We start from the raw sequence: 19,066 nt of genomic DNA, 5'->3' as shown, positions 1-19,066 counted from the left end.
TGTTTTCCTGCTTGTGCATGCTGTGGGGGTAGTCTGCCTCCTCTCTGCACCAGAAGATCCGAAGAAATCTCCCGTGGGTCGACGGAATCTTCCCCCTGCAACCGCAGGCACCAAAAAGCTGCATCTCCGGTCCCTTGGGTCTCCTCTCAGCACGACGAGCGAGGTCCCTCGAATCCAGCGACACCGTCCAAGTGACCCCCACAGTCCAGTGACTCTTCAGCCCAAGTTTGGTGGAGGTAAGTCCTTGCCTCACCTCGCTGGGCTGCATTGCTGGGAACCGCGACTTTGCAAGCTTCTCCGGCCCCTGTGCACTTCCGGCGGAAATCCTGTGTGCACAGCCAAGCCTGGGTCCACGGCACTCTAACCTGCATTGCACGACTTTCTAAGTTGGTCTCCGGCGACGTGGGACTCCTTTGTGCAACTTCGGCGAGCACCGTTTCACGCATCCTCGTAGTGCCTGTTTCTGGCACTTCTCCGGGTGCTACCTGCTTCAGTGAGGGCTCTTTGTCTTGCTCGACGTCCCCTCTCTCTGCAGGTCCAATTTGCGACCTCCTGGTCCCTCCTGGGCCCCAGCAGCGTCCAAAAACGCCAAACGCACGATTTGCGTGTAGCAAGGCTTGTTGGCGTCCATCCGGCGGGAAAACACTTCTGCACGACTCTCCAAGGCGTGGGGGATCCATCCTCCAAAGGGGAAGTCTCTAGCCCTTGTCGTTCCTGCAGTATTCACAGTTCTTCAGCCTAGTAAGAGCTTCCTTGCACCAACCGCTGGCATTTCTTGGGCATCTGCCCATCTCCGAGCTGCTTGTGACTTTTGGACTTGGTCCCCTTGTTCCACAGGTACCTTCAGACAGGAATCCATCGTTGTTGCATTGCTGATTTGTGTTTTCCTTGCATTTTCCCTCTAACACGACTATTTTGTCCTTAGGGGAACTTTGGTGCACTTTGCACTCACTTTTCAGGGTCTGGGGGAGGGTTATGTTTCTAACTCTCACTATTTTCTAATAGTCCCAGCGACCCTCTACAAGGTCACATAGGTTTGGGGTCCATTCGTGGTTCACATTCCACTTTTGGAGTATATGGTTTGTGTTGCCCCTATCCCTATGTTTCCCCATTGCATCCTATTGTAATTATACATTGTTTGCACTGTTTTCTAAGACTATACTGCATATTTTTGCTATTGTGTATATATATCTTGTGTATATTTCCTATCCTCTTACTGAGGGTACACTCTAAGATACTTTGGCATATTGTCATAAAAATAAAGTACCTTTATTTTTAGTATAACTGTGTATTGTGTTTTCTTATGATATTGTGCATATGACACTAAGTGGTACTGTAGTAGCTTCACACGTCTCCTAGTTCAGCCTGAGCTGCTTTGCTAAGCTACCATTATCTATCAGCCTAAGCTGCTAGACACCCTATACACTAATAAGGGATAACTGGGCCTGGTGCAAGGTGCAAGTACCCCTTGGTACTCACTACAAGCCAGTCCAGCCTCCTACACTGGATCTCCAACTGCGCAGACAACCTTGCTCCCCTCAGACGCACGCATCAACAGGCCATCACCAAAAAACCTCTCTGGTTCTCTGACACCCTCAAAGAATCGAAGAAAACTTGTTGCGCCCTCGAGAAGGCCTGGCGCAAGGACCACACCGCCGACAACATGACCGCCCTCAAAAACGCAACCCGCGAACACCACCACCTGATCCGCGCTGCCAAAAGGAACTTTTTCACCGACAGACTGGACAAAAACAGCCACAACAGCAGAGAACTTTTTAGCATCGTCAAAGAGTTCTCCAACCTCAACGCCAACGCCGTCACGCCCTCACAAGACTTGTGCAACTCCCTCGCCACCTTCTTCCATCGCAAGATCTGCGACCTCCACAACAGCTTCGGACACCAGACCCAACCAAGCATCACCGAACCCACACCCCGACCATCACCCTCAACGACTGGACCCACATCAACACCGAAGAAACCAAAACCACCATGAACTCTATCCGCGCCCCATCGGACCCCTGCCCTCACTTCATCTTCAATAAAGCCGACGACATCATCGCCCCGCACCTCCAGGCTGTCATCAACTCTTCGTTTTCTTCTGCTACCTTCCCCGAATGCTAGAAACACGCCGAAGTCAACGCCCTACTAAAGAAACCTACAGCTGACCCGAGCGACCTGAAAAACTTCCGCCCCATCTCGCTCCTCCCCTTCCCCGCCAAGGTAATAGAGAAGACCGTCAACAAACAGCTGACCACCTTCCTGGAAGACAACTACCTGCTCGACCCTTCACAAACCGGATTCTGAACCAACCACAGCACTGAAACCGCCCTCATCTCAGTCACAGACGACTTCAGAACCCTGATGGACAACGGTGAAACAGTCGCCCTCATCCTCCTCGACCTCTCGGCTGCCTTCGACACCGTCTGTCACCGCACCCTAATTACCCGCCTCCACTCCACCGGGATCCAAGGCCAGGCCCTGGACTGGATCGTCTCCTTCCTCTCAAACCGATCTCAAAGAGTTTACCTCCCACTGTTTTGCTCAGACCCCACCGAGATCATCTGCGGCGTACCTCAAGGCTCATCGCTCAGCCCGACACTCTTCAATGTCTACATGAGCCCCCTCGCCGACATCGTACGCAAGCACGACATCATCATCACCTCCTACGACACCCAACTTATACTCACCCTCACCAAGGACCCCGCCAGCGCCAAGACCAACCTACAAGAGGGCATGAAGGACGTCGCAGATTGGATGAGGCTCAGCCGCCTAAAGCTGAACTCTGACAAAACGGAAGTCCTCATCGTCGGCAACACCCCGTCCGCTTGGGACGACTCCTGGTGGCCGACGGCCCTCGGCACCGCACCGACCCCCACAGACCACGCCCGCAACCTCGGCTTCATCTTGGACCCTCTTCTCACCATGACCAAGCAAGTCAACGCCGTGTCCTACGCCTGCTTCCTCACCCTCCGCATGCTCCGTAAGATCTTCCGCTGGATCCCCGCCGACACTAGAAAAACCGTGACCCACGCCCTCGTCACGAGCCGCCTGGACTACGGTAACACCCTCTATGCTGGGACCACCGCCAAACTCCAAAAACGCCTGCAACGTATTCAAAACGCCTCGGCCCGCCTCATCCTCGACGTACCCCGCAACAGCCACATCTCCGCACACCTGAGACACCTGCATTGGCTCCCAGTCAGCAAAAGGATCACCTTCCGACTTCTCACCCACGCACACAAAGCCCTCCACAACAAGGGCCCGGAATACCTCAACCGTTGCCTCAGCTTCTACGCCCCCACCCGCCTCCTCGGTTCCTCTGGCCTCGCGCTGGCTGCCGTCCCTCGCATCCGCCGCTCCATGGCGGGTGGGAGGTCCTTCTCCTTCCTGGCAGCCAAGACCTGGAACACCCTCCCCGCCAGCCTCAGGACCACCCAGGACCACTCCGCATTCCGGAGACTCCTCAAAACCTGGCTTTTCGAGCAGCAGTAACACCCTTCCCCCTAGCGCCTTGAGACCCGCACGGGTGAGTAGCGCGCTTTATAAATGTTAATGATTTGATTTGATTTGATGGACTTGTGGGGCCCCCATGAGCCACTTTGGAGTCCAATAGTTAATTGCCTTGGGGCCCAAATGATAGAGGCATTTCGGCCCCATCCCAACCCCGTGCCCTGGACTGGGAACCCTGATGCTGATGCGGACGGAGAGCCAGTGGGGCTCCAATGCTATCTGTACTACCCCAGCTGGAAGAGGCTTTGGGCGACTTGAATTACGATCAATGCCTGGCTGGGAACGCTGGGGCTGATGTTGGTTTGTGTTATGCCTAGACCCCTGGACCTACTCACTGGAAATACATTCACAAGTTGTAGACTGGAGGATGAAAGAAAACAGCAGGCTGGCTGCCAAGTGTTAGCACTGGAGAAACGCTAGTGCTGACACTGCCGTTCAAGAAGAGACCTCACATACATTGAGTCAGGAGTGGAAGGAGAGAGCGCCATCTGTACAGAACATATCATCCAAGCATTCAACAAGGCAGCCTCAGTTTCATGCTTAGGTTGAAAGACTGATTGAAAGGTTTTGTTTTGCAAGATATGCTTTCCTACCCATGGGTGACATGGGTGAACTTGGTTCAATGCACCAGCAGTAAATGTGAAATACAAGTTACTGTAGCCCACAAGATAATATTCAATGTGTTACTGATATAGAAGAATTGCCCCTTATCCCTTGATGGGATGAGGGGCACCGTGGAAACAACAAAAAACCTTATTGCATTATTCAAAATATCACAAACACTGTACTAAGAATAATGAACACTTTTAACTTAAAAGTATTTATCACTACAGAAACAACCTGTTTTTCAGTACACCTAAAACAACTATACAGAATAATATAGAAACAGCAACAAGACATTATAAATAACGAGAATAAAATTAACATTTCCAGCATTGTTAAAATGTAATAAAAAATGTAATCTAGAACCTAAAACCCTAACTTCTACTTCTATGCACCATATTATGAGAGCATGAAAGGCAGAGCACCTTGTAATCCAGAGTTTCTTAGGGAGAAGAGACACACTGCATACCTTGTTGACAGCAAGAGCTCTCTTTATCACCAGAGGCATGAAGACAGTGTTCCCCACAAAGGGCAAACATCCACTGTGGCAGCAGTCAGTTGGTCTTCTTCTGGGACTTGGCTTTATCAGCTTCAGTCTTCAGACGAGATGTCTCACCTGTGAAGTGTGCTGGCAGCAGGTGAGGCCAACTGTCTCTGGCAGAATCTCAGGCGATAATCTTGGTGAAGGACCTTTCCTGACAAGGGGTCAAGTGGCAGTCCTTATATACTAAATCTTTTCAGAAATTATAATTTCTGAAATAAGTTTAGGAATGTCTGACACAGATTAAGTGCATCCAGGTATGCGTCCCATATGTTTTCTCATGAACGTATAAGATAAAAGGAGTCAATTCGGACTACATTCTTTTGGTTGTATGTCTGTATTTGTTTTTCTTTTACCTTGACATAGTGAGAAGTAGACATTTGACCCAGACAAATGTTGCATAAGATGTTTTATCTATGTAAGTAATCAAAGAACTTGACACTATCACAGTTCCTAGAAAGATAAGGTCTAGTGATATCTGCATTTAAAAGCAGACATGAAAATGATTCTGCATAAATCAGGAAATACAGAAACTTCCGTTGTCTAAGTTTAGGAACGTAGCGGCCTCCTTGAATAAGATGGAGTTGGCCGTTGGGACTTTACGTCAGTTTGAACATTACACATTGCTTCATAAAGTCCTGCAACTGTGCTTTCCAACTCATTTTACAAAGATCTTCCCAAACTATTTTTATCCTGCAGTAAGGTGGATTTTATTGAGGGTGGACCGAACAAATTATGTTTTTTTAAGGGTAGAGGTCAAGGGTCCCTTTCCAAGGGCAGAGAGAACCTTTCACCAGAGTAGTAATGATAGGAGGCAGGGAAATCAAAGAATTTCTGGAAGCTAGACCAAGTACTTGGTCTTCAAACCTGCATATTGGTTAAAGGTGTTAAACACATCTATGTACTTTATTCTCATAAACCTATGAAAACCAACATATGATTTAGAGAAGAAACTTGTGCTAGTAGGTACGTCCATCAGAAAAGACCCATTGTTTGTAGACTGAAAGAAGTAAAAAATAAATGTGTAATCAGTTTATTGACGGGCTGCTCAGGGTCAACACCAGATAACAGAACACTGATCACTGATACCCTTTTCCACTCCTATTCAAAATAGTCACATTTAGAGCATTAAACCTGAGAGGACTGAGACTAACGAATGGCACAGGCACCAAGGACAACCAAAAGACTTCCAGAAACAACAGCAGCAGCAAACATGTAGGCTAAAACTACACAAAAGGAATGTGTATCAGAATTACAGAAAATAATATTTTTATATGGACCCCTCACTGCATACATATCCACCTAGGCATGATGGCTTAGGCAATGTGAAAGAAATACCCCCGAAATAATTTGTTTTCAGTCCAAAACCAAATTGTGTGTTGTGCTTCAAAAAGAAAAAAATTGCTGAATATTACAAAGCAAAATACAAAACTATACGAGTAGTCATCTTAAATGAATGCCACCATCCTAGATTAGGACCAAAGATATGAAGCTTCTTTTCAGCGCTTTCCAATACTTCTTCTACTGTTAACCAGTGATAAAGTGCTTGTGCTCTCTCCCTAAATCATGGTTTGATTGGCATATATATACCTGATTGGCATATTTAATTTACATTTAAGTTCCTTGTAGAGTGGTATACCATATACCCAAAGTCTGTAAATTAAATGGTACCAGCGGGCCTGCAGCACTTAGTGTGACAGCCATTAAGTGGCACTTTAAAACATGTCCCAGGCCTGCCATTGCAGCCTGAAGGCAATGCCCCACTGTCCTATCAACTTGGCATTTAAAACTCCTTGCCAAGCCTTAAACTCCCCTTTTATTACATATAAGTCACCCCTAAGGTAGGCCCTCGGTAGCCCATAGGGGAAGGGTGCTGTTTAATTAAAAGGTAGGGCATGTACTTTTTAGTTGTATATGTCCTAGTAGTGAAAAACTCCCAAATCTGTTTTTTCAATACTGTGAGGCCTACCCCTTCCACGGGATAGCATTGGTGATTCCTTATTGTATTTAATAAGCTATTATTCCTAAACCAGAGGTGGTAGATATGCCATGTTTGAACTTGCAATGATAAGCACTCTTTAATAGTAAAGTTGTATTTATCATTACTCTTTGAAAATGCCCCTTTTAGAAAGTTGGCAATTTCCTACCCTTAACCTTCTGTGCCTGCAGCCTGCCTTAGGTCACATGACTGGGTGTAACTGACAGTTGAGACTTTGTGAATTCACCCAAGACAGTTACACAATAGTGGGATTAGCAGATTCTGAATGGGCCATTAACTGACTTGATGGTGGGACAGAGGTGAGCACAGCCTCACTTGCAACTGAATAGGCTGGGCTCTGCCACCACACAATAGGTTTAACGACCCTGTATTGTCAGTGCAGGAGCCAGGGCAGGGGAGGCAGGAAACCTCACCGGAACTTCAGAGAACCCTTCTGGAAACTTCTCCCAGCTTCTAGGAGCAGGGCACCAGGGTATACAAATAGTGCTCTCAGACCTCATCAGTTCACTATTGTACCTGTAGAAGGACTCTCAGAGGACTGCCTGCTTCTGTGACCTGCTGTGCATTCTACCAGTCTGCTGTTGTACCTGGAAGGGCTACTTTGCTGCCTGGAACCTGCCTTAAAACTTCAGAGCCAGCCCTGCTATGGAGTCCTGCATCTTCATCTACACACTGGACTTTATATGTGATGCCAAGAGCTAATTTATCTGGCTTATTTTTCAGAGCCACAGGGACATAACAGGCTCCCACCATCCTGAACTTGCACCTGGACCCAGCCTGAGTAAGTCTTGAAACCCCAAGAGGAGGTCTCCATCCACTCCTGAACCCTTGGTTGTGGTGCTAAAGGTGCCCAGGTGGCCATTTTCCAAAACTGAGGACTTGCTATTTTGAACCTTAAACTTTAAGAATTCATAACTCCAGTTCTACTAATTGGATTTTGATAGTTTGGGTGTCAAATACTTTATTACAATGTTCTCTATTGTTCTAAACAGGTATTTTTATTCTGATTTGTTGCCACTACATGGCTATTTATGTGCTACATACATACTTAGCATATTCAAGTTTAGCCTGACTGCTTTTTGTGCCAAGCTACCCAGGGTTACGCACAGGTTAAATTAGTGAGTTTTTTTGGTTCATCCTGTCAGGGATTGTGGCTGTCATTTGACTAGGGCTCACACCCCAGTCAACTATCCACCCAATTTCTCACATTGTTATTAGCGGTGGGGAGCAAGACTTGTGTTTGTGCAGTACCATACAGTGATTTGTGTAACTCAAAAATCTGAGACAAATATTTTGACATCAGAGTAACCTTTTTTTTTGTTTCCCCTAGTCTCCATTGGCTGTTTTTTTTCTTCTAAATTTAACATGGAGATAGAGCTAATGGATATTAACAACCTCATTAGGGTTGAACTGCAAAGGCTCTGCCAGGAGAGTGGGCTGAATGTAAGCAAGAAAGCTTCCAAAGTGGACTTACAAGTAGCCCTCAAAAGCTATGAGGAGGTCAAGAGGATGCATGCACCGCCAGAGGAGGATGATCCTGAGGAGGACATGGGACCAAATGAGGAGGAGAACAAGAACACAGAGGAGAACCCAGAGCTGCAGGAGGAACAGCCCTGCCCCAAGGAGGAGAATCAGGATACCCTGGAAGGGGCAGGGAGCAGCATGTCTTCCAGAGGCCTATCACAAGTGGAGTTGGAGGACAGGAGGGAGGAAAGGAAGCTGACGTTCATGCTGGCCAAGCTAAGGATGGGGGAGAAAAAGAGCATGCTGGCTCATGAACTGAGTGTGAAGGACTTTGAAATAAAAGCTAAGCAAGTGGAGTCCAGCAACAATTGTGGCGGCATATCAGCAGTATCTACTGGAGAGTTGAGCGTCTGCGTGCCCAAAGACCTAATGCCCAGTTATGGGGTAGGGGTGATATAGATAAATGGTTTCCAGTCTATGAGGTAGCCCTAATGGTACATAAGGTTTCAGAGGAGTACTGGGGGTAGCGTGGGTGGTATATGCCCCACGGTGGGGAAGGACACACTCCTGACACTAGAGGTAGAGGACCAGACCAATTATGCCCCATAAAGGCCATTCTTCTTTCTAAATTTGGGGTGACCCCTGGGAAATACAGGCAAAGGTTCAGGGACAACCAGAAACTTCCAAACCAGTCTTGGGTGGACTTCATTGATTATGCCAGCAAGGCACTGAAGGGCTGGGTGAGGGACAGCAAGGTAAGTGATTTTAATGGGCTATACAACCTGATTCTGAGGTACCACGTGCTCAGTACTTCTTTTACTGAGATGCACCAACACCTGGTAGATAACAAGCTTGCTGACCCTAGGAAGCTAAGACGGCAGATCTCTGGGTCAGCAACATAGGGGGTCATTCTAAGTCTGGCGGGCGGCAGAGGCCGCCCGCCAGACTTCCCCCTCCGAAATACCGCTCCGCGGTCGAAAGACCGCGGAGGGTATTCTAAGTTTTTCCCTGGGCTGGCAGGCGGTCGCCAAAAGACCGCCCGCCAGCCCAGGGAAAAACTCCCTTCCCACGAGGATGCCGGCTCGTAATCGAGCCGGCGGAGTGGGAAGGTGCGACGGGTGCTGTTGCACCCGTCGCGTATTTCACTGTCTGCCAAGCAGACAGTGAAATACTTGTAGGGGCCCTCTTACGGGGGCCCCTGCAGTGCCCATGCCAGTGGCATGGGCACTGCAGGGGCCCCCAGGGGCCCCGCGACCCCCCCTACCGCCATCCGGTTCCCGGCGGGCGGACCGCCGGGAACTGGATGGCGGTAGGGGGGGTCGGAATCCCCTCGGCGGCGCAGCTAGCTGCGCCGCCTTGGAGGATTCAATAGGGCGGCGGGACACCGCGGCTTTACCGCCGCGGTCAGAATGCCCTGCGGGGCACCGCCGGCCTGTCGGCGGTGCTCCCGCCGACCCTGGCCCCGGCAGTCTAAGACCGCCGGGGTCAGAATGACCCCCATAGTGTCCAAAACGGTACTTGGGAGTAACTCCAAGAAGGGTGTCTCAAGATCCCCCCAACAGAAGGAAGGGGAGGTGAAGGGTGACCCAGACAAGTCCCATGTCCCTTCTAAGAGAAGGAGGGAGGTTCAGGTGGGAGGTTGCCCAGGGCTCCCTATTTCCAACCCTGCTTCTTTGATTGTTCTCAACGTGCACACAAGTAGGGGTACTCTGTTGTCCAAAGAAACCATCTACTGGTGGGAACTCTGCAGGAGTGGCCCATGTGACCTTAGGGAGTGGTAGTCCCCATGGGTCAGAGATAGAAGATGCCCTAATTTCCCTTTGCTGGGAGATCGATTCAGAGGGTGAACTTGTACTCCCTGAGGATGGGAATCATAGCTTCCACCAGGTGAAAGTGAATGGGGTCCCTGTCACTGCTCTGAGGGACACAGGGGCCAGCCAGACCAGGATAGTGGAAAGGCTTGTTTCCCTAGAGCAGTACACCGGTCAGGTGTGTAGGGTAACCCAGACCATGGACAGTTCTCTGTCCACCCCATGGCCCTGGTATCCCTGGAGCAGGGTGGGGAGGTGATCCAGCGAAGGGTCCTAGTTAGTCCCCAGTTGCCCATAGACTGCCTTCTGGGGAATGAGTTGCCACTGGTGATAGAAAAGTCAGGAGGGGCAGCTGCCAAGGGCACCCTGAAAGCTCAGATATCTGGGCATACCACTCTCAAAAGGAGTGTACAGAAGCCCGGATGGGAGGGTAGGGGGAAGAAGGACTCGGCCATGAATCCTGTTCAACCTTACAGTACAGACCCTGGGTTGAAGGACCAATTTCAGGATATTATTTCTGAACTGGTGAGAGGGAGAGTGGAAAAGGGGTGCAAGTCACCTGGGGCAACTGTCCCTCACTCTGAGAAACTTCAAAGGTCAGAGACCCCAGAGAGGACTGGAGCCTGGCTCTTAACACTGACAGTGTTTTCCTTTGGTTGGGACAGAACTCTGATCCAAGGGGTGGAATGGGCCACATCACCTTGTTGGCCATGGTGTGACTGTCTGCCTACTGGGATGCATCTGTGAGCAAGTTAAGGTTAGATGCTGTACAGATGGAGTCCACAGATGCAGAGAAGGGTTACCCAAAGGCCAGTTCAGTGGCTAAGGAAAGTGTAGGCAGAGAGGTCCTACTGAATTCAGATAGGTGTAGAGCTGGCAAGTTCCCCTGATGTAGATGGCCATTGTCCACGTTCTATCACATAAACAGGGAAGTTAATCAAGGTATTGATTAATCTACCCTGGCTTTAGGCTAGAGGGGGGTTGTGTTGGAAATAGCCCTCTCTACAGGGTACCCCCAAACATTTTGCCTTCCTCCTCCTAGTTTTTGCTGGATTTTTGCTTGTTGGTCTTAAGACTCTGAGCACTTTACCACTGATAACCAGAGCGAAAGTGCTTGTGCTCTCACCTTAAAACATGGTTTGATTGGCATATTTAGTTTACATGTAAGTCCCTTATAGAATGGTATACCATATACCATGGGCCTGTAAATTATATGCTCCCACTGGGCCTGAAGCACTTATTGTGCCCGCCACTTAAGTAGCACTTTTAAAAATGTCCCAGGCCTGCCATTACTGCCTGAAGGTAATGCTCCACTGCCATGTTGACTTGGCATTTAACACTCCTTGCCAAGCCTTAAACTCCCCTTTTATTACATATAGGTCACTCCTAAGTAGGCCCTTGGTAGCCCATAGGGCAGGGTGCTCTGCAATTAAAAGGTAGGATGTGTACCTTTTAGTTTTACATGTCCTAGTAATGAACAACTCGCAAATAAATTTTTTTCACTAGTGTGAGGCCTACCCCTTCCCATATGATAAAAGCGGGTGTTCCTTATTATGTTTAATAAGCTGCAATTGCTAAACCAGAGGTGGTAGATATGTCATGTTTGGTATCTATGAACTTGTAATGATAAACACTCTAACAGTAAAGTCGAGTTTATCATTACAAGTTTGAAATTGCCACTTTTAGAAAGTTGGCATTTTCCTGCTCTTAGCCCTCTGTGCGTGCAGCCTGCCTTAAGTCACATGACTGGGTGTAACTGACAGTTGAGACTTTGTGAATTCACTCCAGACAGTCACACAATAGTGGGATTAGCAGAGCCTGAATGGGCAATTTACTGACTTGATGGGGGTGGGGGCTTAGCTCAGCATAGCCCCACTTGCAACTGAATAGGGTGGGCTCTGCCACCACACAATTGGCTTAACGACCCCGATTTTGTCAGTACAGCCAGCTAGGAGCCAATGCAGGAGAGGCAGAAAACTCTCGGAATTTCAGATAACCGTTCTGGAAACTTCTCCCAGCTTCTGGGAGCAGGGCACCAGAGTATAAAAACTGGGTTCTCAGACCAACTCCTCAGTTCACAACTGGACCTGCAGAAGGGCTCTCAGAGGACTTCCTGGTTTTGTGACATGCTGTGCATTCTACCAGACTGATGTTGTACCTGAAAGGACTGCTTTGTGCCTGGAGCCTGCCTTGAACCTTCAGAGGCCAGCTCTGCTGTGGAGCCCTGTATCTTCATCTGCACTTTAAAATAAAAATTCATAACTCCAGTTCTACTAATTGGATTTTGATGGTTATGGTGTCAAATAATTTATTAGCATTTTCTCTATTTTTCTAAATTGGGATTTTTATTGTGTAGTGTTTTCACTGTATTGCTTTTTGTGGGCTGCATAAACACATTGCCTCTAAGTTTAGCCTGATTGCTTTTTGTGCCAAGCTACCCAGGGTTAAGCACAGGTTAAATTAGTTACTTTTTGCGGTTCACCCTGCCAGGGATTGTGGCTGTCGCTTGAGCAGGGCTCACACCCCAGTCAACCAACAACCTAATTTCTCACAGGGGCCTAATGATTATTCTGCTTTGAGGGGCATTTGTGGCTATTTGATGTGTGTATGTCCTCTTATCTCACTGAGCTTCTTAAGCAATGGACACTTGAAAAGGTTCCATAAGAGAATCTTTATTAGCACTGATATTTCTAGTAGTATACATTGTCTCTATAGTAGAGTACATTGTCTTGTTTGTTAAACACCGCTCCAAATGCAACCATCATTCTTGCAGTGCATATTGTGCCCAGCTGATGAACTCTACCTATGCCTAAAATTATTGCTCAGAATTCACGATTCTGGAGAGTAGGTGTCGCCAGTTTGCCTAATTGTAGCTTTGAATCACCCATGCCCTCATTTCATCATTCAAGAAAATGTGTGCCGGCTCATGCAGCCCTCCCTTAAAAACATCTATAGCTTAATGGGTTTCAGTCTGGCTTTCCAAAAGGTGATAGTAGCCTGATTCAACTGCCTGCCTAAGTAATCCATGAAAACTATACAGAACATGAGCCGCCAATCAAACACATAAAAGCCTAGGACCATAAACACATATAAACAACAATGTTTCACAGTAGTATAGCTAGGAAAAATAGGAATATATTTGAGAAAATAACACATTTTCTCAGATATGAATTAATCAAAAACCTCTGCCATAAATGAGGCTCTGGTGCTTGAACTCTATTAATAAATGTCCTGATGGTGACCTCTGGATTCCATAATTGGGGTCGAAACCCTGTTGACATGTGAGGCTTTTTTGATAATAAGTTCACAATACGCAATTCAGGAATAATTACTAAAAAGTGTCCGATGTGCAATTCAGGATTAAATACTAAAAAGTGTCTTGTTTTGCCTGTATATTTTTAATTATTCCCCTATCTGTGTGTGGTGTACTTTTTCACTGCACCAAATATTACCTTCTGATCATTTAAACACCGAGAACATTTCTCATGCTTTTACTCTTGAATATATTCATTAAACTGTTTAAAGCAATTTAAGTCAGAGATTTTTCATTAATTCATATTCAAAATATTTTTGTCTCAAATATATTTCTATTTGTTCCTAGTTATAATACTGTCAATCATTGTTATGTGTATACAAGTAACCGATTACGACAGCAGCAATAGCTGCACTGTATATCTTGCCTCTCATTCTGGGAATCATTTAAAAAAAACTTTGTGCACCTCGTCTCCAGAAAAGTGAAAAAGCAACAGCTGCCTTGTTGTTGTATGTGCCTTTTGTTGGCAGAATATAACTTGCCAGATGTCCATCCATAATCCCATATGGGACCATATGATGTGGGAGTCACCTGGGCTAGAAAGGGCATAATGAGGATAGTCATGGCATACAGAGAGCTTGGCTGATCTCCTGAACCCCATCCTGGCCCTACCCATCCGACATGGCAAGAGGATCAGTAGGCCTAAATACAGGTCACTCTCATAGTCATAGTCTAATCACTACAGTTAGATCCTATGCATGGCGCATGCTAACACAGATCTAACTGGGAATCAGGGTAGAGGGCGGGTTGGCTCAGTGCTGAGAATGCGGTAGAGCAATGCTGTAAGGAAAACCCACACAAGTTGCTGCCTTTAGCCCTCTGTGATAGGGAGTTCCAACTATTTCTTACACAAAAGTTCTGCACACACATAAAATGCTCAAGTTCAATCAGCCTTGTATCAGTAGTCCTTTATTTGTTCCACAATCTCCACCCTCGCCCAGGCACCTCCTCCTAGGACCCGGGACCCCAACTCAGCCGCCACCAACCTGCATCAATAGATTGACGACTGCGCCAACACCCTCGCGCCACTCAAACAACCCCCGGACATCCACCACAGATCCAAGGCCAGCTGGTTCACCCCGACCTACAGGCCTCTAAACGGGAATGCCGAAGAATGGAGAAGACCTGGCGCCTTGAACCTACTGAATCCAACCACATCGCCCTCAAGACTGCCATCCGCAAACATCACAAGCTGATCCGCACCACCAAAAGAACCTACTATAAAAGCTGCATAGACACCAACGCTCACAACAACAGAGAGCTTTTCGGCATCATCAAAGAACTCTCCAACCCCTGCTCCTCTGAACCCCCCGCCATCACAGGAGCTCTGCAACTCCCTCGCCACTCACTTCCGTCGAAAGATCAAAGACATCCACAACAGCTTCAAACCCCAGACCCACCAGCCAACCACAGACAGCCACAAACCCAACGCACCAAGCAACGTTAACCCTCTATATGTCTGGACCCACGTCAACAATGAAGACACCATCAACACCATGGCCTCCATCCACTCCAGCTCTCCCTCGGAACCCTGCCCACACCAGATCTTCAACAAAGCCAGCCACATCATCGCCCCCCATCTCTGCGCCATCATCAACAGCTCCTTCGAAACAGCCACCTTCCCGGAGAGCTGGAAACACGCCGACATCAACGCCCTGTTGAAGAAACCCAAGGCGGACCCAGATGACTCCAAAAACTACCGCCCCATCTCCCTCCTCCCCTTCCCAGCGAAGGTCATTAAGAAAATCGTGAAGAGCCAACTATCCCACTTCCTGGAAGACAGCAAAGCGCTCGATACCTCCCAATCCGGATTTCGCTAGAACCACAGCACTGAGACCGCACTCATTGCTGCTATAGATGACATCAGGAGCATGCTCGATGAAGGCGAAACCGCAGCGCTCATCCTCCTGGACCTCTCCACAGCCTTCGACACAGTTTGTCACCACACCCTTCGAACACACCTCCACAACGCCGGGATCCGCTGCAAGGCCCTCAAATGGATCTCTTCATTCCTCTCCGGCAGAACCCAGAGAGTCCACCTTCCACCTTACCTGTCCGAATCCTCCAAAACCATCTGTGGCGCCCCCCAGGGATCCTCCCTCAGCCCAGCACTTTTCAACGTTTACATCTCACCAACATCACAAGATCTCACCACATCAACATGGTATCCTACGCAGACGACACCCAGCTGATCATCTCCCTCACGAAAGACACTACAACAGCAAGAAACAACCTCCACAATGGACTTCACGCCATCGCCAACTGGATGGAATCAAGCCGCCTCAAGTTAAACACAGACAAAACAAGGATCCTCATCTTCAGCAGCAACCCCTCCGCTTGGAACTATTCCTGGTGGCCTACCTCCCTAGGAGCCGCACCCACACCCAGCTACGAAACCTGGGAATCATCTTGGACTCAGCACTCAGCATTACTCAGCAGGTCAACGAAGTTTCCTCTTCCTGCTACAATACCCTTTGCATGCTTCGCATGATTTTCAAGTGGATTCCCATCGAAACCAGAAAGACTGTCACCCACGCCCTGGTCAGCAGCCGACTGGACTACGACAACGCACTCTATGCAGGAACCACAGCCAAACTATAAACAAAAATGCAACGTATCCAAAACGCCTCCGCCCGACTCATCCTCGATGTCCCACGTCGCGACCACATCTCTGCCCACCTCAGAGCTCTACACTGGCTCCCTGTATCAAAGAGGATTACCTTCAAACTACTCACCCACGCACACAAAGCCCTCCACAACACAGGTCCGGCCTACCTCAACGACAGACTCACCTTCCACACCTTTCACACTCCCGTCCGCCAGCTCCGCTCCGCCAGCCTCGCCCTCGCCTCCGTCCCCCTCATTCGCCGTATCACCGCCGGAGGAAGATCCTTCTCTCACCTCGCCGCCAAGACCTGGAACTCCCTACCGCTCCACCTACACCAGACCCCGGACCTCCTGACTTTCAGGAAATGCCTCAAAACATGGCTATTCAACCAGTAGCTCCCCCCCAGTGCCTTGAGACCCTGATGGGTGAGTAGCGCGCTTTATAAATTACGTGATTGATTGATTGATTGCAATGGGTCCATACTTCTCATCTTCTTTACATCGCTTGCAATCACAGAAGTAAAGCTTCTTAATCATTGTATAAGGATAAACATACTCAAAACAGCCCAGCCAACACGTGTTTCATACTATGGCACATTCGCCTTTGACTTCTTCAGGGCTAAAAATTAATAATAAACAACCACATGTCACACATATGTAAATGATACTATCAGCACCCACGAATAGGTGTAAGGAACAAAAGACAAGTCTGTGATATCCTACATTAATAGCCCTAGTATAAATGTAGATTAAAACATACTAATCACACAGAAATGTGGGATCAACAAATAAATTAACCAATACTGTGAAAGTCAAAGATTTTACATACAATATAAAAAAAATTAAAAAAATAAAGTTAAGAGAGGATTCAGTTTAAAGCTAAACCAACACACCCTAACAGCACATGCTTATCAATCAGTGCAAAATACAAGCCCAGTAGCCCCATAAAGAGCAAGTCAATCATGAGAGTAAAGTAAGCGATTCAAAGAAGCCTTAAATCTCACAATAAGGCTCATGATATAAGTGTCCAGTCTGTACTGAACCCTTCCAGTTCAATAATGAATATATTTGAGTCCTGTATAGAATCACACAAACACATTAACACCACTCGTGAATTGAAAGGCATCTGTTTCAAAGGGGGTAAACTGATCAACCACAAATAATACAGAACACCCTATCACTATTTGTAGAAACCAGCAACAATGTTATGCCATTATCTTGAAATTTGGACAGGGCTAATCCATAGAGCAACCAAACGCTGGATAAATGTGCTCAACAAAAACATACAGAAATGTTACTTACAATGATCAATTTGATTTTAGAAAATAAAGTATTTTGTTTAACAGGGACTGCTATAGGCAGCTGTGCGGTATGGCGATGGGTTCCAGATTTGCTCCCTCCTATTCGTAGCTATTAATGGCGAAGCATTTCTGGGGCCCTGAGGGTGCAAAATGGAATAACTTTATCCACTATTGAGGAAGATTTATAGACAACTACCTGATAATCTGGACAGTAGATATACCTAAAATGAATTATTTTTCTACCTTTTTGAATTATAATACTAGAAACATGTCCTTCACATTAGAGTACAGTTATGAATGTATTGTTTTTCTTGATGTGGAACTGCACATACAGGGGTCATCTATCTGTAGCAGAATGTAAAGAAAACCCACTTCATGTAATTCTGTGCTTTAGAAAAGAGGTTATGACACAGATGTGGTCAAGCAGGCAAGTAGAAGAGCTAGTCAATTCAAATGTGCTTCTGTGTTAACTTACAGACATAAGATATCAGTTAAAACTACAGAGAAAGTGAGACTTGTCTCTAATTACAACCCTGAATGCAGGAAATTATACTGTCTTCTGAAAAAACATTGGCATTTACTGACCTCTGATAGAATGTTATTGCCATTCATTTCTCCCCATCTTAGTATTACATTTCACAAACAATTGACACTAGCTAGTAGACTTAGCCCTAGCTATCCTCCAATAGTAACACAAAGATCTTGGCTATCTCAGAGGGTTAAAGGATTTTACAAGTGTGGCCATTGTGATGTATGTAGATGGGCATTGGATAAAACATGTAATTTATGTTTTGGCAAATCTAGGGATGACATGATTACAACCCACATAGCTTGTGGGACAAAATATGTGGTCTATGTGATTATATGTATCTGTGGTAAGGTGTACACTGGCAGTACAATTAGGACTCTGAGAGAATGGATTTCTGAATATTTTAGGGTGTTAAAACAAAACAACATGAAATCTCCACTTGTTATGCATGCTTTGGAATGTGGTGCACAACATTTTCAGCCTGACATTAAGTTTCATGGGTTTGATCATATTGCAGCTGATGCAAGCGGTGGCAATCTTGAAGTCAAATTGAGACGTCATGAAGCTACGTGGATTATGAGATTGAAGACAGTTGAGCAGGGATTTAACATTGACAATGAATTTCAGTACTTTTTGGTAACTAATTTGTTTAATATATTTGTAACAGCTTTGGGGTTTATCTACACTACTCTCTGCAAACTTCAATATCGTGCTAGAGATTACATCCTAGTGAAACTATTTTCGATGTGATTTATTTATTTATTGGTATATTACATCTTAGATAATGTGTGGCTCTCATCCTATTGTGGATTGATCCATATTTGGGATTGGAGTTCTCTTGGTGCTTGAGCACACTTGGTCCTATTTTTGTTTTTCTTTCTTTATTTGCTGTATGAATGCATGGATGTACACTTGTTTTATTGTTATTTTATGGCTGTTGATATTGTTAGTGTTCACCAGATAATTAGAGGGTTACTTAAATTTTACAGTACTTCATGGTAATGGCCGATACTATAGTGGACTGCAATATGTGATTCTTCTCTAATGTAGAAAGTGATGATTTTTAAGGTAATCATACGATACTGATTGATAAGATACTGCTGGGTTTTTCTGTCAGAATTGGTTGTTGATAATGATGTATCCTGAACCATGACATTGAAAGAGCAATTTGAAAAACTACAGTTATTAATTTCTTTCCTTATTTTTTTGTTTATGTGGAAGGTTCATATTATCTTTAGAAATGGCAGACGCTTGAATGGGTTAATCCACATGATTTTTTCTTTAGTACATTACGGGACCATTGGCTGTAGTGGTTTTGAGATACTGACCAATAGATACCAATTTGTTTCCTGTGACATTGCTAGAAGGATAATTGGGTTGCGTAACTG

This window comes from Pleurodeles waltl, chromosome 1_1 (genome assembly GCF_031143425.1).
Source record: "Pleurodeles waltl isolate 20211129_DDA chromosome 1_1, aPleWal1.hap1.20221129, whole genome shotgun sequence".
Lineage (NCBI taxonomy): Eukaryota > Metazoa > Chordata > Amphibia > Caudata > Salamandridae > Pleurodeles > Pleurodeles waltl.
This window is presented reverse-complemented; position numbering follows the sequence as displayed.